General features: G+C 43.9%; 1 long non-coding RNA gene across 31 annotated transcripts in view; it reads left to right on the forward strand.

The window, feature by feature from the left end:
- The window catches only part of LOC307181269, a 1,277,915-nt gene that overhangs the window by 621,775 nt on the left and 631,203 nt on the right, over positions 1 to 24,937 (forward strand). For all 31 annotated transcript variants that reach the window (XR_013826266.1, XR_013826267.1, XR_013826273.1 and 28 more), the window contains one exon: positions 21,654 to 21,735. This is a non-coding gene — a long non-coding RNA (uncharacterized lncRNA). The remainder of the gene's footprint in view (positions 1 to 21,653; positions 21,736 to 24,937) is intronic.

Genomic DNA, 24,937 nt, shown 5'->3' on the forward strand with positions numbered 1-24,937 from the left:
GCTTGGTTGGCCAAAAAGGGCGTATGCGTTTTTTCCTGAATATATTCAGGAAAAAACGCATACGCCCTTTTTGGCCAAGTGCATCATTGTGGACGTTCTGCCTCTTTTCCTATGCTTTCAATGCAATTCCAGTCTACCTCCTGAAATCGGTTTCCTGCAATTCTGCCCCGCTTTCAAGTCCTCTTGGCAGCCTTACTTCAGTCTATTTTTGGACGATAGCTGTCATTTATAACTCTGCAGGTTTGTGAGTTACAGTGCCCCTGAGCTCCTTTCTTCAACTCGCTTTCTTGTGACCTGGCCGCAACACCGCAGGATGGCTTCAGGCCCTAATCTGGTTCCGGCCCGGCATGGTGAGCCTTTGGTTAATTCCTCTTCCTGGTGGGAAATGAGAGTTAAATTTGCCCGTCCAGACACCTCCAGCTAGCCTCTCATTGGTTCTCGCTATTCCTGTTCATCTTCCGCAGAAATTGCAAACTGGGCCAAACAGGAGGTTAAAGGGACTGACTCTCCAAGTGGGGATAGTGTTAGTAAAGCGTCTGGAATGTTGCACCTGAGTACCAGGGGAGGAAAACTGAGACATATTTGAACACGTCTCCCTATCACATGGTTGATCATACTCTAGGTTCCACATGCATGTTTTAGCTGAAGGAAGAATACCTTAAACCTGGGTAGTTGAAACCCGTGGAATGGGTACCATGCAATATGACTTCAAAGGGTCTTCATTTGCTCACCGAACCTCTCCAATCCTATCACTGCTGCGTTTATGCCCCTGTACACATGCTTGATTCTCTTTCGGAGACATAGCAATCCATAGATTTTAAGATACTTACTAGTCAGGTACATTCTTAGGCGTTTAATATGGGGTTTTGAGTCCATTTCGTTGAGCAAGGAGTAGCTCTTGTCTATTCCATATTTGGCTTAAGGAACTTTATCTGTGCTCATTTCAATCTCTGGTTTTATGCAGCACCCCAACTCACCTTTCCCCTTAAGCAAGCATAAGTTGGTTTTCTAAATTTGAGACCCTGTTCTGTTTTGGAATGCAGTTCCTGTGTAGCCAAGTTTACATTCCGTGTATTAGTGATATCTTATGATGTTTCTTTTTCTGTGTGACTTATTTCAGTTAGAATCATCGTACCTGAATCCACTCATTATGCTGCTACGGGCCTGATGACATAGATTTCATTGCTGAGTGATACTGCATTGTACGTAAGTACCACAAGTTCTTTATCCATTTTTCACTTTCTGTGATATTGAACTTGTACGGTAAACGAGGTTCTTGTAAACGGAGGAGCCCCAAATTTGGGGTGGCTGTGTCTTTTTGATTTTAAATTCCCTAAGCTATAGGACCATAAGTGGAAGTGCCCTAGGCTCTGTTGCTTTGTTTTTTAGATGTTTCAGGAAACACCATACACTTCTTCCGAGTGGTTGTTGGCAATTTACATCCCGCCCATCAGCATAACAAGGCTCCCAGTTCTCCATGGCCTGTCCTGCCTTTCTGGATTTTACACTTTTTTCAGATGGCCCTTTTGACCGGGGGGAAGTGAAACTTCATTGTAGTGCAGATTTCCTTTGCAAGCTTGCTTTGTTGGCTAAAAAGGGCGTATGCGTTTTTTCCTGAATATATTCAGGAAAAAACGCATACGCCCTTTTTGGCCAAGTGCATCATTGTGGACGTTCTGCCTCTTTTCCTATGCTTTCAATGCAATTCCAGTCTACCTCCTGAAATCGGTTTCCTGCAATGCTGCCCCGCTTTGAAGTCCTCTTCGCAGCCTTACTTCAGTCTATTTTTGGTCGATAGCTGTCATTTATAACTCTGCAGGTTTGTGAATTACAGTGTCCCTGAGCTCCTTCCTTCAACTCGCTTTCTTGTGACCTGGCCGCAACACCGCAGGATGGCTTCAGGCCCTAATCTAGTTCCGGCACGGCACGCTGAGCCTTTGGTTAATTCCTCTTCCTGGTGGGAAATGAGAGTTAAATTTGCCTGTCCAGACACCTCCAGCTAGTCTCTCATTGGTTCTCGCTATTCCTGTTCATCTTCCGCAGAAATTGCAAACTGGGCCAAACAGGAGGTTAAAGGGACTGACTCTCCAAGTGGGGAGAGTGTTAGTAAAGCGTCTGGTATGTTGCACCCGAGTACCAGGGTACGAAAACTGAGACATATTTGAACACGTCTCCCGATCGCATGGTTGATCATACTCTAGGTTCCACATGCATGTTTTAGCTGAAGGAAGAATACCTTAAACCTTGAGAGTTAAGACCCCTGTAATGGGTACCATGCAATATGACATCAAAGGGTCTTCATTTGCTCACCGAACCTCTCCAATCCTATCACTGCTGCGTTTATGCCCCTGTACACATGCTTGATTCTCTTTCGGAGACATAGCAATCCATAGGTTTTAAGATACTTACTAGTCAGGTACATTCTTAGGCGTTTAATATGCGGTGTTGAGTCCATTTCGTTGAGCAAGGAGTAGCTCTAGTCTATTCCATATTTGACTTAAGGAACTTTATCTGTGCTCATTTCAATCTCTGGTTTTATGCAGCACCCCAACTCACCTTTACCCTTAAGCAAGCATAAGTTGGTTTTCTAAATTTGAGACCCTGTTCTGTTCTGTAATTCAGTTCCTGTGTAGTCATTTTTACATTCCGTGTATTACTGATACCTTATGATGTTACTTTTTCTGTGTGACTTATTTCAGTTAGAATCATCATACCTGAATCCACTCATTGTGCTGCTAAGGGCCTGATGACACAGATTTCATTGCTGAGTGATATTTCTTGGTAGGTAAATACCACAACTTCTTTATCCATTTTTCACTTTCTGCGATGTTGAACTTGTACTGTAAACGAGGTTCTTGTAAACAGAGCCGTTTCAAACTTTGGGGTGGCTGTGTCTTTTTGATTTTAATTTCCCTAAGCTATAGGACCATAAGTGGAAGTGCCCGAGGTTCTGTTGCTTTGTTTTTTAGATGTTTCAGGAAACACCATACACTTCTCCCGAGTGTCTGTTGGCAATTTACATCCCGCCCATCAGCATAACAAGGCTCCCAGTTCTCCATGGCCTGTCCTGCCTTTCTGGATTTTACACTTTTTTCAGATGGCCCTTTTGACCGGGGGGAAGTGAGACTTCATTGTAGTGCAGATTTCCTTTGCAAGCTTGCTTGGTTGGCCAAAAAGGGCGTATGCGTTTTTTCCTGAATATATTCAGGAAAAAACGCATACGCCCTTTTTGGCCAAGTGCATCATTGTGGACGTTCTGCCTCTTTTCCTATGCTTTCAATGCAATTCCAGTCTACCTCCTGAAATCGGTTTCCTGCAATTCTGCCCCGCTTTCAAGTCCTCTTGGCAGCCTTACTTCAGTCTATTTTTGGACGATAGCTGTCATTTATAACTCTGCAGGTTTGTGAATTACAGTGCCCCTGAGCTCCTTTCTTCAACTCGCTTTCTTGTGAGCTGGCCGCAACACCGCAGGATGGCTTCAGGCCCTAATCTGGTTCCGGCCCGGCATGGTGAGCCTTTGGTTAATTCCTCTTCCTGGTGGGAAATGAGAGTTAAATTTGCCCGACCAGACACCTCCAGCTAGCCTCTCATTGGTTCTCGCTATTCCTGTTCATCTTCCACAGAAATTGCAAACTGGGCCAAACAGGAGTTTAAAGGTGCTGACTCCCCAAGTGGGGAGAGTGTTAGTAAAGCGTCTGGAAATTTGCACCTGAGTACCAGGGTACGAAAACTGAGACATATTTGAACAGGTCTCCCGATCACATGGTTGATCATACTCTGGGTTCCACATGCATGTTTTAGCTGAAGGAAGAATACCTAAAACCTGGGTAGTTGAAACCCGTGGAATGGGTACCATGCAATATGACTTCAAAGGGTCTTCATTTGCTCACCGAACCTCTCCAATCCTATCACTGCTGCGTTTATGCCCCTGTACACATGCTTGATTCCCCTTCGGAGACATAGCAATCCATAGGTTTTAAGATACTTACTAGTCAGGTACATTCTTAGGCGTTTAATATGCGGTGTTGAGTCCATTTCGTTGAGAAAGGAGTAGCTATTGTCTATTCCATATTTGGCTTAAGGAACTTTATCTGTGCTCATTTCAATCTCTGGTTTTATGCAGCACCCCAACTCACCTTTACCCTTAAGCAAGCATAAGTTGGTTTTCTAAATTTGAGACCCTGTTCTGTTCTGTAATTCAGTTCCTGTGTAGCCAAGTTTCCATTCCGTGTATTACTGATATCTTATGATGTTTCTTTTTCTGTGTGACTTACTTCAGTTAGAATCATCATACCTGAATCCACTCATTGTGCTGCTACGGGCCTGATGACATAGATTTCATTGCTGAGTGATATTGCTCTGTAAGTGAATACCACAACTTCTTTATCCATTTTTCACTTTCTGCGATGTTGAACTTGTACTGTAAACGAGGTTCGTGTAAACAGAGCCGTTCCAAACTTTGGGGTGGCTGTGTCTTTTTGATTTTAATTTCCCTAAGCTATAGGACCATAAGTGGAAGTGCCCTAGGTTCTGTTGCTTTGTTTTTTAGATGTTTCAGGAAACACCATACACTTCTCCCGAGTGGTTGTTGGCAATTTACATCCCGCCCATCAGCATAACAAGGCTCCCAGTTCTCCATGGCCTGTCCTGCCTTTCTGGATTTTACAATTTTTTCAGATGGCCCTTTTGACTGGGGGGAAGTGAGACTTCATTGTAGTGCAGATTTCCTTTGCAAGCTTGCTTGGTTGGCCAAAAAGGGCGTATGCGTTTTTTCCTGAATATATTCAGGAAAAAACGCATACGCCCTTTTTGGCCAAGTGCATCATTGTGGACGTTCTGCCTCTTTTCCTATGCTTTCAATGCAATTCCAGTCTACCTCCTGAAATCGGTTTCCTGCAATTCTGCCCCGCTTTCAAGTCCTCTTGGCAGCCTTACTTCAGTCTATTTTTGGACGATAGCTGTCATTTATAACTCTGCAGGTTTGTGAATTACAGTGCCCCTGAGCTCCTTTCTTCAACTCGCTTTCTTGTGACCTGGCCGCAACACCGCAGGATGGCTTCAGGCCCTAATCTTGTTCCGGCCCGGCATGCTGAGCCTTTGGTTAATTCCTCTTCCTGGTGGGAAATGAGAGTTAAATTTGCCTGTCCAGACACCTCCAGCTAGCCTCTCATTGGTTCTCGCTATTCCTGTTCATCTTCCGCAGAAATTGCAAACTGGGCCAAACAGGAGGTTAAAGGGACTGACTCTCCAAGTCGGGAGAGTGTTAGTAAAGCGTCTGGAATGTTGCACCCGAGTACCAGGGGAGGAAAACTGAGACATATTTGAACACGTCTCCCGTTCACATGGTTGATCATACTCTAGGTTCCACATGCATGTTTTAGCTCAAGGAAGAATACCTTAAACCTGGAGAGTTGAGACCCGTGTAATGGGTACCATGCAATATGACTTCAAAGTGTCTTCATTTGCTCACCGAACCTCTCCAATCCTATCACTGCTGCGTTTATGCCCCTGTACACACGCTTGATTCTCTTTTGGAGACATAGCAATCCATAGGTTTTAAGATACTTACTAGTCAGGTACATTCTTAGGCGTTTAATATGGGGTTTTGAGTCCATTTCGTTGAGCAAGGAGTAGCTCTTGTCTATTCCATATTTGGCTTAAGGAACTTTATCTGTGCTCATTTCAATCTCTGGTTTTATGCAGCACCCCAACTCACCTTTCCCCTTAAGCAAGCATAAGTTGGTTTTCTAAATTTGAGACCCTGTTCTGTTTTGGAATGCAGTTCCTGTGTAGCCAAGTTTACATTCCGTGTATTAGTGATATCTTATGATGTTTCTTTTTCTGTGTGACTTATTTCAGTTAGAATCATCGTACCTGAATCCACTCATTATGCTGCTACGGGCCTGATGACATAGATTTCATTGCTGAGTGATACTGCATTGTACGTAAGTACCACAAGTTCTTTATCCATTTTTCACTTTCTGTGATATTGAACTTGTACGGTAAACGAGGTTCTTGTAAACGGAGGCATCCCAAACTTTGGGGTGGCTGTGTCTTTTTGATTTTAATTTCCCTAAGCTATAGGACCATAAGTGGAAGTGCCCTAGGCTCTGTTGCTTTGTTTTTTAGATGTTTCAGGAAACACCATACACTTCTCCCGAGTGTCTGTTGGCAATTTACATCCCGCCCATCAGCATAACAAGGCTCCCAGTTCTCCATGGCCTGTCCTGCCTTTCTGGATTTTACACTTTTTTCAGATGGCCCTTTTGACCGGGGGGAAGTGAAACTTCATTGTAGTGCAGATTTCCTTTGCAAGCTTGCTTGGTTGGCCAAAAAGGGCGTATGCATTTTCTCCTGAATATATTCAGGAAAAAAACGCATACGCCCTTTTTGGCCAAGTGCATCATTGTGGACGTTCTGCCTCTTTTCCTATGCTTTCAATGCAATTCCAGTCTACCTCCTGAAATCGGTTTCCTGCAATTCTGCCCCGCTTTCAAGTCCTCTTGGCAGCCTTACTTCAGTCTATTTTTGGACGATAGCTGTCATTTATAACTCTGCAGGTTTGTGAATTACAGTGCCCCTGAGCTCCTTTCTTCAACTCGCTTTCTTGTGACCTGGCCGCAACACCGCAGGATGGCTTCAGGCCCTAATCTGGTTCCGGCACGGCACGCTGAGCCTTTGGTTAATTCCTCTTCCTGGTGGGAAATGAGAGTTAAATTTGCCCGTCCAGACACCTCCAGCTAGTCTCTCATTGGTTCTCGCTATTCCTGTTCATCTTCCGCAGAAATTGCAAACTGGGCCAAACAGGAGGTTAAAGGTGCTGACTCTCCAAGTGGGGAGAGTGTTAGTAAAGCATCTGGAATGTTGCACCCGAGTACCAGGGTACGAAAACTGAGACATATTTGAACACGTCTCCTTTTCACATGGTTGATCATACTTGGGTTCCCCATGCATGTTTTAGCTGAAGGAAGAATACCTAAAACCTGGATAGTTGAAACCCGTGGAATGGGTACCATGCAATATGACTTCAAAGGGTCTTCATTTGCTCACCGAACCTCTCCAATCCTATCACTGCTGCGTTTATGCCCCTGTACACATGCTTGATTCCCCTTCGGAGACATAGCAATCCATAGGTTTTAAGATACTTACTAGTCAGGTACATTCTTAGGCGTTTAATAGGCGGTGTTGAGTCCATTTCGTTGAGAAAGGAGTAGCTCTTGTCTATTCCATATTTGGCTTAAGGAACTTTATCTGTGCTCATTTCAATCTCTGGTTTTATGCAGCACCCCAACTCACCTTTACCCTTAAGCAAGCATAAGTTGGTTTTCTAAATTTGAGACCCTGTTCTGTTCTGTAATTCAGTTCCTGTGTAGCCAAGTTTCCATTCCGTGTATTAGTGATATCTTATGATGTTTCTTTTTCTGTGTGACTTCCTTCAGTTAGAATCATCATACCTGAATCCACTCATTGTGCTGCTACGGGCCTGATGACATAGATTTCATTGCTGAGTGATATTGTTTTGTAAGTGAATACCACAACTTTTTTATCCATTTTTCACTTTCTGCGATGTTGAACTTGTACTGTAAACGAGGTTCTTGTAAACAGAGCCGTTCCAAACTTTGGGGTGGCTGTGTCTTTTTGATTTTAATTTCCCTAAGCTATAGGATCATAAGTGGAAGTGCCCTAGGCTCTGTTGCTTTGTTTTTTAGATGTTTCAGGAAACACCATACACTTCTCCCGAGTGTCTGTTGGCAATTTACATCCCGCCCATCAGCATAACAAGGCTCCCAGTTCTCAATGGCCTGTTGCCTTTCTGGATTTTACACTTTTTTCAGATGGCCCTTTTGACCGGGGGGAAGTGAGACTTCATTGTAGTGCAGATTTCCTTTGCAAGCTTGCTTGGTTGGCCAAAAAGGGCGTATGCGTTTTTTCCTGAATATATTCAGGAAAAAACGCATACGCCCTTTTTGGCCAAGTGCATCATTGTGGACGTTCTGCCTCTTTTCCTATGCTTTCAATGCAATTCCAGTCTACCTCCTGAAATCGGTTTCCTGCAATTCTGCCCCGCTTTCAAGTCCTCTTGGCAGCCTTACTTCAGTCTATTTTTGGACGATAGCTGTCATTTATAACTCTGCAGGTTTGTGAATTACAGTGCCCCTGAGCTCCTTTCTTCAACTCGCTTTCTTGTGACCTGGCCGCAACACCGCAGGATGGCTTCAGGCCCTAATCTTGTTCCGGCCCGGCATGCTGAGCTGTTGGTTAATTCCTCTTCCTGGTGGGAAATGAGAGTTAAATTTGCCCGTCCAGACACCTCCAGCTAGCCTCTCATTGGTTCTCGCTATTCCTGTTCATCTTCCGCAGAAATTGCAAACTGGGCCAAACAAGAGGTTAAAGGGACTGACTCTCCAAGTCGGGAGAGTGTTAGTAAAGTGTCTGGAATGTTGCACCCGAGTACCAGGGGAGGAAAACTGAGACATATTTGAACACGTCTCCCGTTCACATGGTTGATCATACTCTAGGTTCCACATGCATGTTTTAGCTGAAGGAAGAATACCTTAAACCTGGAGAGTTGAGACCCGTGTAATGGGTACCATGCAATATTACTTCAAAGGGTCTTCATTTGCTCACCGAACCTCTCCAATCCTATCACTGCTGCGTTTATGCCCCTGTACACACGCTTGATTCTCTTTTGGAGACATAGCAATCCATAGGTTTTAAGATACTTACTAGTCAGGTACATTCTTAGGCGTTTAATATGGGGTTTTGAGTCCATTTCGTTGAGCAAGGAGTAGCTCTTGTCTATTCCATATTTGGCTTAAGGAACTTTATCTGTGCTCATTTCAATCTCTGGTTTTATGCAGCACCCCAACTCACCTTTCCCCTTAAGCAAGCATAAGTTGGTTTTCTAAATTTGAGACCCTGTTCTGTTTTGGAATGCAGTTCCTGTGTAGCCAAGTTTACATTCCGTGTATTAGTGATATCTTATGATGTTTCTTTTTCTGTGTGACTTATTTCAGTTAGAATCATCGTACCTGAATCCACTCATTATGCTGCTACGGGCCTGATGACATAGATTTCATTGCTGAGTGATACTGCATTGTACGTAAGTACCACAAGTTCTTTATCCATTTTTCACTTTCTGTGATATTGAACTTGTACGGTAAACGGGGTTCTTGTAAACGGAGGCATCCCAAACTTTGGGGTGGCTGTGTCTTTTTGATTTTAATTTCCCTAAGCTATAGGACCATAAGTGGAAGTGCCCTAGGCTCTGTTGCTTTGTTTTTTAGATGTTTCAGGAAACACCATACACTTCTCCCGAGTGTCTGTTGGCAATTTACATCCCGCCCATCAGCATAACAAGGCTCCCAGTTCTCCATGGCCTGTCCTGCCTTTCTGGATTTTACACTTTTTTCAGATGGCCCTTTTGACCGGGGGGAAGTGAGACTTCATTGTAGTGCAGATTTCCTTTGCAAGCTTGCTTGGTTGGCCAAAAAGGGCGTATGCGTTTTTTCCTGAATATATTCAGGAAAAAACGCATACGCCCTTTTTGGCCAAGTGCATCATTGTGGACGTTCTGCCTCTTTTCCTATGCTTTCAATGCAATTCCAGTCTACCTCCTGAAATCGGTTTCCTGCAATTCTGCCCCGCTTTCAAGTCCTCTTGGCAGCCTTACTTCAGTCTATTTTTGGACGATAGCTGTCATTTATAACTCTGCAGGTTTGTGAATTACAGTGCCCCTGAGCTCCTTTCTTCAACTCGCTTTCTTGTGAGCTGGCCGCAATACCGCAGGATGGCTTCAGGCCCTAATCTTGTTCCGGCCCGGCATGCTGAGCCTTTGGTTAATTCCTCTTCCTGGTGGGAAATGAGAGTTAAATTTGCCCGTCCAGACACCTCCAGCTAGCCTCTCATTGGTTCTCGCTATTCCTGTTCATCTTCCGCAGAAATTGCAAACTGGGCCAAACAGGAGGTTAAAGGTGCTTACTCTCCAAGTCGGGAGAGTGTTAGTAAAGCGTCTGGAATGTTGCACCCGAGTACCAGGGGAGGAAAACTGAGACATATTTGAACACGTCTCCCGTTCACATGGTTGATCATACTCTGGGTTCCACATGCATGTTTTAGCTGAAGGAAGAATACCTTAAACCTGGAGAGTTGAGACCCGTGTAATGGGTACCATGCAATATGACTTCAAAGGGTCTTCATTTGCTCACCGAACCTCTCCAATCCTATCACTGCTGCGTTTATGCCCCTGTACACACGCTTGATTCTCTTTTGGAGACATTGCAATCCATAGGTTTTAAGATACTTACTAGTCAGGTACATTCTTAGGCGTTTAATATGGGGTTTTGAGTCCATTTCGTGGAGCAAGGAGTAGCTCTTGTCTATTCCATATTTGGCTTAAGGAACTTTATCTGTGCTCATTTCAATCTCTGGTTTTATGCAGCACCCCAACTCACCTTTCCCCTTAAGCAAGCATAAGTTGGTTTTCTAAATTTGAGACCCTGTTCTGTTCTGTATTTCAGTTCCTGTGTAGCCAAGTTTACATTCCGTGTATTACTGATATCTTATGATGTTTCTTTTTCTGTGTGACTTATTTCAGTTAGAATCATCATACCTGAATCCACTCATTGTGCTTCTAAGGGCCTGATGACACAGATTTCATTGCTGAGTGATATTGCTTTGTAAGTAAATACCACAACTTCTTTCTCCATTTTTCACTTTCTGCGATGTTGAACTTGTACTGTAAACGAGGTTCTTGTAAACGGAGCCGTTCCAAACTTTGGGGTGGCTGTGTCTTTTTGATTTTAATTTCCCTAAGCTATAGGACCATAAGTGGAAGTGCCCTAGGTTCTGTTGCTTTGTTTTTTAGATGTTTCAGGAAACACCATACACTTCTCCCGAGTGGTTGTTCGCAATTTACATCCCGCCCATCAGCATAACAAGGCTCCCAGTTCTCCATGGCCTGTCCTGCCTTTCTGGATTTTACACGTTTTTCAGATGGCCCTTTTGACCGGGGGGAAGTGAGACTTCATTGTAGTGCAGATTTCCTTTGCAAGCTTGCTTGGTTGGCCAAAAAGGGCGTATGCGTTTTTTCCTGAATATATTCAGGAAAAAACGCATACGCCCTTTTTGGCCAAGTGCATCATTGTGGACGTTCTGCCTCTTTTCCTATGCTTTCAATGCAATTCCAGTCTACCTCCTGAAATCGGTTTCCTGCAATTCTGCCCCGCTTTCAAGTCCTCTTGGCAGCCTTACTTCAGTCTATTTTTGGACGATAGCTGTCATTTATAACTCTGCAGGTTTGTGAATTACAGTGCCCCTGAGCTCCTTTCTTCAACTCGCTTTCTTGTGAGCTGGCCACAATACCGCAGGATGTCTTCAGGCCCTAATCTGGTTCCGGTACGGCATGCTGAGCCTTTGGTTATTTCCTCTTCCTGGTGGGAAATGAGAGTTAAATTTGCCCGTCCAGACACCTCCAGCTAGTCTCTCATTGGTTCTCGCTATTCCTGTTCATCTTCCGCAGAAATTGCAAACTGGGCCAAACAGGAGGTTAAAGGCGCTGAATCTCCAAGTGGGGAGAGTGTTAGTAAAGCGTCTGGAATGTTGCACCCGAGTACCAGGGGAGGAAAACTGAGACATATTTGAACACGTCTCCCGTTCACATGGTTGATCATACTTGGGTTCCACATGCATGTTTTAGCTGAAGGAAGAATACCTTAAACCTGGAGAGTTGAGACCCGTGTAATGGGTACCATGCAATATGACTTCAAAGGGTCTTCATTTGCTCACCGAACCTCTCCAATCCTATCACTGCTGCGTTTATGCCCCTGTACACATGCTTGATTCTCTTTCAGAGACATAGCAATCCATAGGTTTTACGATACTTACTAGTCAGGTACATTCTTAGGCGTTTAATATGCGGTGTTGAGTCCATTTCGTTGAGCAAGGAGTAGCTCTTGTCTATTCCATATTTGGCCTAAGGAACTTTATCTGTGCTCATTTCAATCTCTGGTTTTATGCAGCACCCCAACTCACCTTTACCCTTAAGCAAGCATAAGTTGGTTTTCTAAATTTGAGACCCTGTTCTGTTCTGTAATTCAGTTCCTGTGTAGCCAAGTTTACATTCCGTGTATTACTGATATCTTATGATGTTTCTTTTTCTGTGTGACTTATTTCAGTTAGAATCATCATACCTGAATCCACTCATTGTGATGCTAAGGGCCTGATGACATAGATTTCATTGCTGACTGATATTGCTTTGTAAGTAAATACCACAACTTCTTTATCCATTTTTCACTTTCTGCGATGTTGAACTTGTACTGTAAACGAGGTTCTTGTAAACAGAGGCGTCCCAAACTTTGGGGTGGCTGTGTCTTTTTGATTTTAATTTCCCTAAGCTATAGAACCATAAGTGGCAGTGCCCTAGGCTCTGTTGCTTTGTTTTTTAGATGTTTCAGGAAACACCATACACTTCTCCCGAGTGGCTGTTGGCAATTTACATCCCGCCCATCAGCATAACAAGGCTCCCAGTTCTCCATGGCCTGTCCTGCCTTTCTGGATTTTACACTTTTTTCAGATGGCTCTTTAGACCGGGGGGAAGTGAGACTTCATTGTAGTGCAGATTTCCTTTGCAAGCTTGCTTGGTTGGCCAAAAAGGGCGTATGCGTTTTTTCCTGAATATATTCAGGAAAAAACGCATACGCCCTTTTTGGCCAAGTGCATCATTGTGGACGTTCTGCCTCTTTTCCTATGCTTTCAATGCAATTCCAGTCTACCTCCTGAAATCGGTTTCCTGCAATTCTGCCCCGCTTTCAAGTCCTCTTGGCAGCCTTACTTCAGTCTATTTTTGGACGATAGCTGTCATTTATAACTCTGCAGGTTTGTGAATTACAGTGCCCCTGAGCTCCTTTCTTCAACTCGCTTTCTTGTGACCTGGCCGCAACACCGCAGGATGGCTTCAGGCCCTAATCTGGTTCCGGCCTGGCATGCTGAGCCTTTGGTTAATTCCTCTTCCTGGTGGGAAATGAGAGTTAAATTTGCCCGTCCAGACACCTCCAGCTAGCCTCTCATTGGTTCTCGCTATTCCTGTTCATCTTCCGCAGAAATTGCAAACTGGGCCAAACAGGAGGTTAAAGGCGCTGACTCTCCAAGTGGGGAGAGTGTTAGTAAAGCGTCTGGAATGTTGCACCCGAGTACCAGGGTACGAAAATTGAGACATATTTGAACACGTCTCCCGATCACATGGTTGATCATACTCTAGGTTCCACATGCATGTTTTAGCTGAAGGAAGAATACCTTAAACCTGGGTAGTTGAAACCCGTGGAATGGGTACCATGCAATATGACTTCAAAGGGTCTTCATTTGCTCACCGAACCTCTCCAATCCTATCACTGCTGCGTTTATGCCCCTGTACACATGCTTGATTCTCTTTCGGAGACATAGGAATCCATAGGTTTTAAGATACTTACAAGTCAGGTACATTCTTAGGCGTTTAATATGCGGTGTTGAGTCCATTTCGTTGAGCAAGGAGTAGCTCTTGTCTATTCCATATTTGGCTTAAGGAACTTTATCTGTGCTCATTTCAATCTCTGGTTTTATGCAGCACCCCAACTCACCTTTACCCTTAAGCAAGCATAAGTTGTTTTTCTAAATTTGAGACCCTGTTCTGTTCTGTAATTCAGTTCCTGTGTAGCCAAGTTTACATTCCGTGTATTACTGATATCTTATGATGTTTCTTTTTCTGTGTGACTTATTTCAGTTAGAATCATCATACCTGAATCCACTCATTGTGCTGCTAAGGGCCTGATGACATAGATTTCATTGCTGAGTGATATTGCTTTGTAAGTGAATACCACAACTTCTTTATCCATTTTTCACTTTCTGCGATATTGAACTTGTACTGTAAACGAGGTTCTTGTAAACAGAGCCGTTCCAAACATTGGGGTGGCTGTGTCTTTTTGATTTTAATTTCCCTAAGCTATAGGTCCATAAGTGGAAGTGCCCTAGGCTCTGTTGCTTTGTTTTTTAGATGTTTCAGGAAACACCATACACTTCTCCCAAGTGTCTGTTGGCAATTTACATCCCGCCCATCAGCATAACAAGGCTCCCAGTTCTCAATGGCCTGTTGCCTTTCTGGATTTTACACTTTTTTCAGATGGCCCTTTTGACCGGGGGGAAGTGAGACTTCATTGTAGTGCAGATTTCCTTTGCAAGCTTGCTTGGTTGGCCAAAAAGGGCGTATGCGTTTTTTCCTGAATATATTCAGGAAAAAACGCATACGCCCTTTTTGGCCAAGTGCATCATTGTGGACGTTCTGCCTCTTTTCCTATGCTTTCAATGCAATTCCAGTCTACCTCCAGAAATCGGTTTCCTGCAATTCTGCCCCGCTTTCAAGTCCTCTTGACAGCCTTACTTCAGTCTATTTTTGGACGATAGCTGTCATTTATAACTCTGCAGGTTTGTGAATTACAGTGCCCCTGAGCTCCTTTCTTCAACTCGCTTTCTTGTGACCTGGCCGCAACACCGCAGGATGGCTTCAGGCCCTAATCTGGTTCCGGCACGGCACGCTGAGCCTTTGGTTAATTTCTCTTCCTGGTGGGAAATGAGAGTTAAATTTGCCCGTCCAGACACCTCCAGCTAGTCTCTCATTGGTTCTCCCTATTCCTGTTCATCTTCCGCAGAAATTGCAAACTGGGCCAAACAGGAGGTTAAAGGCGCTGACTCTCCAAGTGGGGAGAGTGTTAGTAAAGCGTCTGGAATGTTGCACCCGAGTACCAGGGGAGGAAAACTGAGACATATTTGAACACGTCTCCCGTTCACATGGTTGATCATACTCTGGGTTCCACATGCATGTTTTAGCTGAAGGAAGAATACCTTAAACCTGGAGAGTTGAGACCCGTGTAATGGGTACCATGCAATATGACTTCAAAGGGTCTTCATTTGCTCACCGAACCTCTCCAATCCTATCACTGCTGCGTTTATGCCCCTGTACACACGCTTGATTCTCTTTTGGAGACATAGCAATCCATAGGTTTTAAGATACTTACTAGTCAGGTACATTCTTAGGCGTTTAATATGGGGTTTTGAGTCCATTTCGTTGAGCAAGGAGTAGCTCTTGTCTATTCCATATTTGGCTTAAGGAACTTTATCTGTGCTCATTTCAATCTCTGGTTTTATGCAGCACCCCAACTCACCTTTCCCCTTAAGCAAGCATAAGTTGGTTTTCTAAATTTGAGACCCTGTTCTGTTCTGTATTTCAGTTCCTGTGTAGCCAAGTTTACATTCCGTGTATTACTGATATCTTATGATGTTTCTTTTTCTGTGTGACTTATTTCAGTTAGAATCATCATACCTGAATCCACTCATTGTGCTTCTAAGGGCCTGATGACACAGATTTCATTGCTGAGTGATATTGCTTTGTAAGTAAATACCACAACTTCTTTCTCCATTTTTCACTTTCTGCGATGTTGAACTTGTACTGTAAACGAGGTTCTTGTAAACGGAGCCGTTCCAAACTTTGGGGTGGCTGTGTCTTTTTGATTTTAATTTCCCTAAGCTATAGGACCATAAGTGGAAGTGCCCTAGGTTCTGTTGCTTTGTTTTTTAGATGTTTCAGGAAACACCATACACTTCTCCCGAGTGGTTGTTGGCAATTTACATCCCGCCCATCAGCATAACAAGGCTCCCAGTTCTCCATGGCCTGTCCTGCCTTTCTGGATTTTACACTTTTTTCAGATGGCCCTTTTGACCGGGGGGAAGTGAGAGTTCATTGTAGTGCAGATTTCCTTTGCAAGCTTGCTTGGTTGGCCAAAAAGGGCGTATGCGTTTTTTCCTGAATATATTCAGGAAAAAACGCATACGACCTTTTTGGCCAAGTGCATCATTGTGGACGTTCTGCCTCTTTTCCTATGCTTTCAATGCAATTCCAGTCTACCTCCTGAAATCGGTTTCCTGCAATTCTGCCCCGCTTTCAAGTCCTCTTGGCAGCCTTACTTCAGTCTATTTTTGGACGATAGCTGTCATTTATAACTCTGCAGGTTTGTGAATTACAGTGCCCCTGAGCTCCTTTCTTCAACTCGCTTTCTTGTGAGCTGGCCGCAATACCGCAGGATGTCTTCAGGCCCTAATCTGGTTCCGGTACGGCACGCTGAGCCTTTGGTTATTTCCTCTTCCTGGTGGGAAATGAGAGTTAAATTTGCCCGTCCAGACACCTCCAGCTAGTCTCTCATTGGTTCTCGCTATTCCTGTTCATCTTCCGCAGAAATTGCAAACTGGGCCAAACAGGAGGTTAAAGGCGCTGAATCTCCAAGTGGGGAGAGTGTTAGTAAAGCGTCTGGAATGTTGCACCCGAGTACCAGGGGAGGAAAACTGAGACATATTTGAACACGTCTCCCGTTCACATGGTTGATCATACTTGGGTTCCACATGCATGTTTTAGCTGAAGGAAGAATACCTTAAACCTGGAGAGTTGAGACCCGTGTAATGGGTACCATGCAATATGACTTCAAAGGGTCTTCATTTGCTCACCGAACCTCTCCAATCCTATCACTGCTGCGTTTATGCCCCTGTACACATGCTTGATTCTCTTTCAGAGACATAGCAATCCATAGGTTTTACGATACTTACTAGTCAGGTACATTCTTAGGCGTTTAATATGCGGTGTTGAGTCCATTTCGTTGAGCAAGGAGTAGCTCTTCTCTATTCCATATTTGGCCTAAGGAACTTTATCTGTGCTCATTTCAATCTCTGGTTTTATGCAGCACCCCAACTCACCTTTACCCTTAAGCAAGCATAAGTTGGTTTTCTAAATTTGAGACCCTGTTCTGTTCTGTAATTCAGTTCCTGTGTAGCCAAGTTTACATTCCGTGTATTACTGATATCTTATGATGTTTCTTTTTCTGTGTGACTTATTTCAGTTAGAATCATCATACCTGAATCCACTCATTGTGATGCTAAGGGCCTGATGACATAGATTTCATTGCTGACTGATATTGCTTTGTAAGTAAATACCACAACTTCTTTATCCATTTTTCACTTTCTGCGATGTTGAACTTGTACTGTAAACGAGGTTCTTGTAAACAGAGGCGTCCCAAACTTTGGGGTGGCTGTGTCTTTTTGATTTTAATTTCCCTAAGCTATAGAACCATAAGTGGAAGTGCCCTAGGCTCTGTTGCTTTGTTTTTTAGATGTTTCAGGAAACACCATACACTTCTCCCGAGTGTCTGCTGGCAATTTACATCCCGCCCATCAGCATAACAAGGCTCCCAGTTCTCCATGGCCTGTCCTGCCTTTCTGGATTTTACACTTTTTTCAGATGGCTCTTTTGACCGGGGGGAAGTGAGACTTCATTGTAGTGCAGATTTCCTTTGCAAGCTTGCTTGGTTGGCCAAAAAGGGCGTATGCGTTTTTTCCTGAATATATTCAGGAAAAAACGCATACGCCCTTTTTGGCCAAGTGCATCATTGTGGACGTTCTGCCTCTTTTCCTATGCTTTCAATGCAATTCCAGTCTACCTCCTGAAATCGGTTTCCTGCAATTCTGCCCCGCTTTCAAGTCCTCTTGGCAGCCTTACTTCAGTCTATTTTTGGACGATAGCTGTCATTTATAACTCTGCAGGTTTGTGAATTACAGTGCCCCTGAGCTCCTTTCTTCAACTCGCTTTCTTGTGACCTGGCCGCAACACCGCAGGATGGCTTCAGGCCCTAATCTGGTTCCGGCCTGGCATGCTGAGCCTTTGGTTAATTCCTCTTCCTGGTGGGAAATGAGAGTTAAATTTGCCCGTCCAGACACCTCCAGCTAGCCTCTCATTGGTTCTCGCTATTCCTGTTCATCTTCCGCAGAAATTGCAAACTGGGCCAAACAGGAGGTTAAAGGGACTGACTCTCCAAGTGGGGAGAGTGTTAGTAAAGCGTCTGGAATGTTGCACCCGAGTACCAGGGTACGAAAACTGAGACATATTTGAACACGTCTCCCGATCACATGGTTGATCATACTCTAGGTTCCACATGCATGTTTTAGCTGAAGGAAGAATACCTTAAACCTGGGTAGTTGAAACCCGTGGAATGGGTACCATGCAATATGACTTCAAAGGGTCTTCATTTGCTCACCGAACCTCTCCAATCCTATCACTGCTGCGTTTATGCCCCTGTACACATGCTTGATTCTCTTTTGGAGACATAGGAATCCATAGGTTTTAAGATACTTACAAGTCAGGTACATTCTTAGGCGTTTAATATGCGGTGTTGAGTCCATTTCGTTGAGCAAGGAGTAGCTCTTGTCTATTCCATATTTGGCTTAAGGAACTTTATCTGTGCTCATTTCAATCTCTGGTTTTATGCAGCACCCCAACTCACCTTTACCCTTAAGCAAGCATAAGTTGTTTTTCTAAATTTGAGACCCTGTTCTGTTCTGTAATTCAGTTCCTGTGTAGCCAAGTTTACATTCCGTGTATTACTGATATCTTATGATGTTTCTTTTTCTGTGTGACTTATTTCAGTTAGAATCATCATACCTGAATCCACTCATTGTGCTGCTAAGGGCCTGATGACATAGATTTCATTGCTGAGTGATATTGCTTTGTAAGTGAATACCACAACTTCTTTATCCATTTTTCACTTTCTGCGATATTGAACTTGTACTGTAAACGAGGTTCTTGTAAACAGAGCCGTTCCAAACTTTGGGGTGGCTGTGTCTTTTTGATTTTAATTTCCCTAAGCTATAGGACCATAAGTGGAAGTGCCCTAGGCTCTGTTGCTTTGTTTTTTAGATGTTTCAGGAAACACCATACACTTCTCCCGAGTGGTTGTTGGCAATTTACATCCCGCCCATCAGCATAACAAGGCTCCCAGTTCTCAATGGCCTGTTGCCTTTCTGGATTTTACACTTTTTTCAGATGGCCCTTTTGACCGGGGGGAAGTGAGACTTCATTGTAGTGCAGATTTCCTTTGCAAGCTTGCTTGGTTGGCCAAAAAGGGCGTATGCGTTTTTTCCTGAATATATTCAGGAAAAAACGCATACGCCCTTTTTGGCCAAGTGCATCATTGTGGACGTTCTGCCTCTTTTCCTATGCTTTCAATGCAATTCCAGTCTACCTCCAGAAATCGGTTTCCTGCAATTCTGCCCCGCTTTCAAGTCCTCTTGGCAGCCTTACTTCAGTCTATTTTTGGACGATAGCTGTCATTTATAACTCTGCAGGTTTGTGAATTACAGTGCCCCTGAGCTCCTTTCTTCAACTCGCTTTCTTGTGACCTGGCCGCAACACCGCAGGATGGCTTCAGGCCCTAATCTGGTTCCGGCACGGCACGCTGAGCCTTTGGTTAATTCCTCTTCCTGGTGGGAAATGAGAGTTAAATTTGCCCGTCCAGACACCTCCAGCTAGTCTCTCATTGGTTCTCCCTATTCCTGTTCATCTTCCGCAGAAATTGCAAACTGGGCCAAACAGGAGGTTAAAGGCGCTGACTCTCCAAGTGGGGAGAGTGTTAGTAAAGCGTCTGGAATGTTGCACCCGAGTACCAGGGTACGAAAACTGAGACATATTTGAACACGTCTCCCGATCACATGGTTGATCATACTCTGGGTTCCACATGCATGTTTTAGCTGAAGGAAGAATACCTAAAACCTGGGTAGTTGAAACCCGTGGAATGGGTACCATGCAATATGACTTCAAAGGGTCTTCATTTGCTCACCGAACCTCTCCAATCCTATCACTGCTGCGTTTATGCCCCTGTACACATGCTTGATTCTCTTTCAGAGACATAGCAATCCATAGGTTTTAAGATACTTACTAGTCAGGTACATTCTTAGGCGTTTAATATGCGGTGTTGAGTCCATTTCGTGGAGCAAGGAGTAGCTCTTGTCTATTCCATATTTCGCTTAAGGAACTTTATCTGTGCTCATTTCAATCTCTGGTTTTATGCAGCAACCCAACTCACCTTTCCCCTTAAGCAAGCATAAGTTTGTTTTCTAAATTTGAGAATCTGTTCTGTTTTGGAATTCAGTTCCTGTGTAGCCAAGTTTACATTCCGTGTATTAGTGATATCTTATGATGTTTCTTTTTCTGTGTGACTTATTTCAGTTAGAATCATCGTACCTGAATCTACTCATTATGCTGCTACGGGCCTGATGACATAGATTTCATTGCTGAGTGATACTGCATTGTACGTAAGTACCACAATTTCTTTATCCATTTTTCACTTTCTGCGATGTTGAACTTGTACTGTAAATGAGGTTCTTGTAAACAGAGCCGTTCCAAATTTTGGGGTGGCTGTGTCTTTTTGATTTTAATTTCCCTAAGCTATAGGACCATAAGTGGAAGTGCCCTAGGCTCTGTTGCTTTGTTTTTTAGATGTTTCAGGAAACACCATACACTTCTTCCGAGTGTCTGTTGGCAATTTACATCCCGCCCATCAGCATAACAAGGCTCCCAGTTCTCAATGGCCTGTTGCATTTCTGGATTTTACACTTTTTTCAGATGGCCCTTTTGACCGGGGGGAAGTGAGACTTCATTGTAGTGCAGATTTCCTTTGCAAGCTTGCTTGGTTGGCCAAAAAGGGCGTATGCGTTTTTTCCTGAATATATTCAGGAAAAAACGCATACGCCCTTTTTGGCCAAGTGCATCATTGTGGACGTTCTGCCTCTTTTCCTATGCTTTCAATGCAATTCCAGTCTACCTCCTGAAATCGGTTTCCTGCAATTCTGCCCCGCTTTCAAGTCCTCTTGGCAGCCTTACTTCAGTCTATTTTTGGACGATAGCTGTCATTTATAACTCTGCAGGTTTGTGAATTACAGTGCCCCTGAGCTCCTTTCTTCAACTCGCTTTCTTGTGAGCTGGCCGCAACACCGCAGGATGGCTTCAGGCCCTAATCTGGTTCCGGCCCGGCATGCTGAGCCTTTGGTTAATTCCTCATCCTGGTGGGAAATGAGAGTTAAATTTGCCCGTCCAGACACCTCCAGCTAGCCTCTCATTGGTTCTCGCTATTCCTGTTCATCTTCCGCAGAAATTGCAAACTGGGCCAAACAGGAGGTTAAAGGGACTGACTCTCCAAGTGGGGAGAGTGTTAGTAAAGCGTCTGGAATGTTGCACCCGAGTACCAGGGGAGGAAAACTGAGACATATTTGAACACGTCTCCCGATCACATGGTTGATCATACTCTAGGTTCCACATGCATGTTTTAGCTGAAGGAAGAATACCTTAAACCTGGGTAGTTGAAACCTGTGGAATGGGTACCATGCAATATGACTTCAAAGGGTCTTCATTTGCTCACCGAACCTCTCCAATCCTAGCACTGCTGCGTTTATGCCCCTGTACACATGCTTGATTCTCTTTCGGAGACATAGCAATCCATAGGTTTTAAGATACTTACTAGTCAGGTACATTCTTAGGCGTTTAATATGGGGTGTTGAGTCCATTTCGTTGAGCAAGGAGTAGCTCTTGTCTATTCCATATTTGGCTTAAGGAACTTTATCTGTGCTCATTTCAATCTCTGGTTTTATGCAGCACCCCAACTCTCCTTTACCCTTAAGCAAGAATAAGTTGGTTTTCTAAATTTGAGACCCTGTTCTGTTTTGGAATTCAGTTCCTGTGTAGCCAAGTTTACATTCCGTGTATTACTGATATCTTATGATGTTTCTTTTTCTGTGTGACTTATTTCATTTAGAATCATCATACCTGAATCCACTCATTGTGCTGCTAAGGGCCTGATGACACAGATTTCATTGCTGAGTGATATTGCTTTGTAAGTAAATACCACAACTTCTTTATCCATTTTTCACTTTCTGCGATGTTGAACTTGTACTGTAAAGGAGGTTCTTGTAAACAGAGCCGTTCCAAACTTTGGGGTGGCTGTGTCTTTTTGATTTTAATTTCCCTATGCTATAGGACCATACGTGGAAGTGCCCTAGGTTCTGTTGCTTTGTTTTTTAGATGTTTCAGGAAACACCATACACTTCTCCCGAGTGGTTGTTGGCAATTTACATCCCGCCCATCAGCATAACAAGGCTGCCAGTTCTCCATGGCCTGTCCTGCCTTTCTGGATTTTACACTTTTTTCAGATGGCCCTTTTGACCGGGGGGAAGTGAGACTTCATTGTAGTGCAGATTTCCTTTGCAAGCTTGCTTGGTTGGCCAAAAAGGGCGTATGCGTTTTTTCCTGAATATATTCAGGAAAAAACGCATACACCCTTTTTGGCCAAGTGCATCATTGTGGACGTTCTGCCTCTTTTCCTATGCTTTCAATGCAATTCCAGTCTACCTCCTGAAATCGGTTTCCTGCAATTCTGCCCCGCTTTCAAGTCCTCTTGGCAGCCTTACTTCAGTCTATTTTTGGACGATAGCTGTCATTTATAACTCTGCAGGTTTGTGAATTACAGTGCCCCTGAGCTCCTTTCTTCAACTCGCTTTCTTTTGAGCTGGCCGCAACACCGCAGGATGGCTTCAGGCCCTAATCTGGTTCCGGCACGGCACACTGAGCCTTTGGTTATTTCCTCTTCCTGGTGGGAAATGAGAGTTAAATTTGCCCGTCCAGACACCTCCAGCTAGTCTCTCATTGGTTCTCGCTATTCCTGTTCATCTTCCGCAGAAATTGCAAACTGGGCCAAACAGGAGGTTAAAGGCGCTGACTCTCCAAGTGGGGAGAGTGTTAGTAAAGCGTCTGGAATGTTGCACCCGAGTACCAGGGGAGGAAAACTGAGACATATTTGAACACGTCTCCCATTCACATGATTGATCATACTTGGGTTCCACATGCATGTTTTAGCTGAAGGAAGAATACCTTAAACCTGGAGAGTTGAGACCCGTGGAATGGGTACCATGCAATATGACTTCAAAGGGTCTTCATTTGCCCACCGAACCTCTCCAATCCTATCACTGCTGCATTTATGCCCCTGTACACATGCTTGATTCTCTTTTGGAGACATAGCAATCCATAGGTTTTACGATACTTACTAGTCAGGTACATTCTTAGGCGTTTAATATGCGGTGTTGAGTCCATTTCGTTGAGCAAGGAGTAGCTCTTGTCTATTCCATATTTGACTTAAGGAACTTTATCTGTGCTCATTTCAATCTCTGGTTTTATGCAGCACCCCAACTCACCTTTACCCTTAAGCAAGCATAAGTTGGTTTTCTAAATTTGAGACCCTGTTCTGTTCTGTAATTCAGTTCCTGTGTAGCCAAGTTTACATTCCGTGTATTACTGATATCTTATGATGTTTCTTTTTCTGTGTGACTTATTTCAGTTAGAATCATCATACCTGAATCCACTCATTGTGATGCTAAGGGCCTGATGACACAGATTTCATTGCTGAGTGATATTGCTTTGTAAGTAAATACCACAACTTCTTTATCCATTTTTCACTTTCTGCGATGTTGAACTTGTACTGTAAACGAGGTTCTTGTAAACAGAGGCGTCCCAAACTTTGGGGTGGCTGTGTCTTTTTGATTTTAATTTCCCTAAGCTATAGGACCATAAGTGGCAGTGCCCTAGGCTCTGTTGTTTTGTTTTTTAGATGTTTCAGGAAACACCATACACTTCTCCCAAGTGTCTGTTGGCAATTTACATCCCGCCCATCAGCATAACAAGGCTCCCAGTTCTCCATGGCCTGTCCTGCCTTTCTGGATTTTACACTTTTTTCAGATGGCCCTTTTGACCGGGGGGAAGTGAGACTTCATTGTAGTGCAGATTTCCTTTGCAAGCTTGCTTGGTTGGCCAAAAAGGGCGTATGCGTTTTTTCCTGAATATATTCAGGAAAAAACGCATACGCCCTTTTTGGCCAAGTGCATCATTGTGGACGTTCTGCCTCTTTTCCTATGCTTTCAATGCAATTCCAGTCTACCTCCTGAAATTGGTTTCCTGCAATTCTGCCCCGCTTTCAAGTCCTCTTGGCAGCCTTACTTCAGTCTATTTTTGGACGATAGCTGTCATTTATAACTCTGCAGGTTTGTGAATTACAGTGCCCCTGGGCTCCTTTCTTCTACTTGCTTTCTTTTGAGCTGGCCGCAACACCGCAGGATGGCTTCTGGCCCTAATCTGGTTCCGGTACGGCACGCTGAGCCTTTGGTTATTTCCTCTTCCTGGTGGGAAATGAGAGTTAAATTTGCCCGTCCAGACACCTCCAGCTAGCCTCTCATTGGTTCTCGCTATTCCTGTTCATCTTCCGCAGAAATTGCAAACTGGGCCAAACAGGAGGTTAAAGGGACTGACTCTCCAAGTGGGGAGAGTGTTAGTAAAGCGTCTGGAATGTTGCACCCGAGTACCAGGGGAGGAAAACTGAGACATATTTGAACACGTCTCCCGATCACATGGTTGATCATACTCTAGGTTCCACATGCATGTTTTAGCTGAAGGAAGAATACCTTAAACCTGGGTAGTTGAAACGCGTGGAATGGGTACCATGCAATATGACTTCAAAGGGTCTTCATTTGCTCACCGAACCTCTCCAATCCTATCCCTGCTGCGTTTATGCCCCTGTACACATGCTTGATTCTCTTTCGGAGACATAGCAATCCATAGGTTTTAAGATACTTACTAGTCAGGTACATTCTTAGGTGTTTAATATGCGGTGTTGAGTCCATTTCATTGAGCAAGGAGTAGCTCTTGTCTATTCCATATTTGACTTAAGGAACTTTATCTGTGCTCATTTCAATCTCTGGTTTTATGCAGCACCCCAACTCACCTTTCCCCTTAAGCAAGCATAAGTTGGTTTTCTAAATTTGAGACCCTGTTCTGTTTTGGAATGCAGTTCCTGTGTAGCCAAGTTTACATTCCGTGTATTAGTGATATCTTATGATGTTTCTTTTTCTGTGTGACTTATTTCAGTTAGAATCATCGTACCTGAATCCACTCATTATGCTGCTACGGGCCTGATGACATAGATTTCATTGCTGAGTGATACTGCATTGTACGTAAGTACCACAAGTTCTTTATCCATTTTTCACTTTCTGTGAT

The sequence above is a fragment of the Stenella coeruleoalba genome, assembly GCF_951394435.1.
Source record: "Stenella coeruleoalba genome assembly, contig: scaffold_62, whole genome shotgun sequence".
Lineage (NCBI taxonomy): Eukaryota > Metazoa > Chordata > Mammalia > Artiodactyla > Delphinidae > Stenella > Stenella coeruleoalba.